We start from the raw sequence: 1118 nt of genomic DNA, 5'->3' as shown, positions 1-1118 counted from the left end.
TGCAAGTACCCATAAGTACCTACAAGCACCCACAAGTACCCACAAGTACCTACAAGCACCCACAAGCACCTACAAGTATCCACAAACACCTACAAGCACCCACAAGTACCTACAAGCTTCCACAAGTACCCACAAGAACACACAAGTACCTACAAGCACCCACAAGAACCCACAAGTACCCACAAGAACCCACAAGTACCTACAAGCACCCTCAAGAACCCACAAGAACCCACAAGTACCCACAAGTACCCACAAGAACCCACATGTACCCACAAGAACCCACAAGTGCCTACAAGCACCCACAAGTACCTAAAAGTACCCACAAGTACCCACAAGAACCCACAACTACCCACAAGAACCCGGGCAAAGCACCTACAAGAGCTCTAACGCCATGTTTTTCTTGCTTAATATCCCTCCAACGGCGCGAATCACAACAAAAACGCCGTAAGTCCAACATAAAAAATTAGGGCTAAAATGCGTGTCTCTAACAGTGGTAAAACGCCGTAATTCCAATACTCAAAACAACGTAAGTCAAACTATGTCTTAATAATGATAAAAATCAATACTTAAACTTAATTGATCTTAATGAAACTAAGAAAAGGCACATCTATGGACTGTTATCTTTCATTTAAGATGGTTACCAAACGTAACGAATGAATAGTTTTCTTTATACACGGTCGCAATTAAGGTCATTTTTCAAAAAAATCCCATGTTATCTCTATGGAACAATATAGTATCTTTCACCAAATGTCTTAATAATTTTATGGATTCTAAAACCACCCTTAACAACTTTTTTCATTATAGAATTAACTATTAGTTGGATCTCTTTGAAATTTTAACCACAAAAGTAGGGCCCAAATTTTAGTTCACTGGCAAAATATCAAAGCGGCAAACACAATACGAAAATAGTTACAGCCAATCAAAGAACCCTCCTTTAGCATTAGAGGGAGTATCAAGTCTTATCTAAGAGAGCGACCGCTCTCCTAGAATATAGTTATTTTTGTAAGGGTATGGACAAAATTTGTAACTTTGGAAAATTTTCCATGTTATTTCTATGGGAAATTTCCAGTTTTTCGTCAAAATTATTTTTGTAAGGGTATGGACAAAATTTGTAACTT

Source organism: Phalangium opilio, unplaced genomic scaffold (assembly GCF_054372755.1).
Source record: "Phalangium opilio isolate 3A_F unplaced genomic scaffold, DU_Popi_V2 ptg000038l_1, whole genome shotgun sequence".
Lineage (NCBI taxonomy): Eukaryota > Metazoa > Arthropoda > Arachnida > Opiliones > Phalangiidae > Phalangium > Phalangium opilio.
This window is presented reverse-complemented; position numbering follows the sequence as displayed.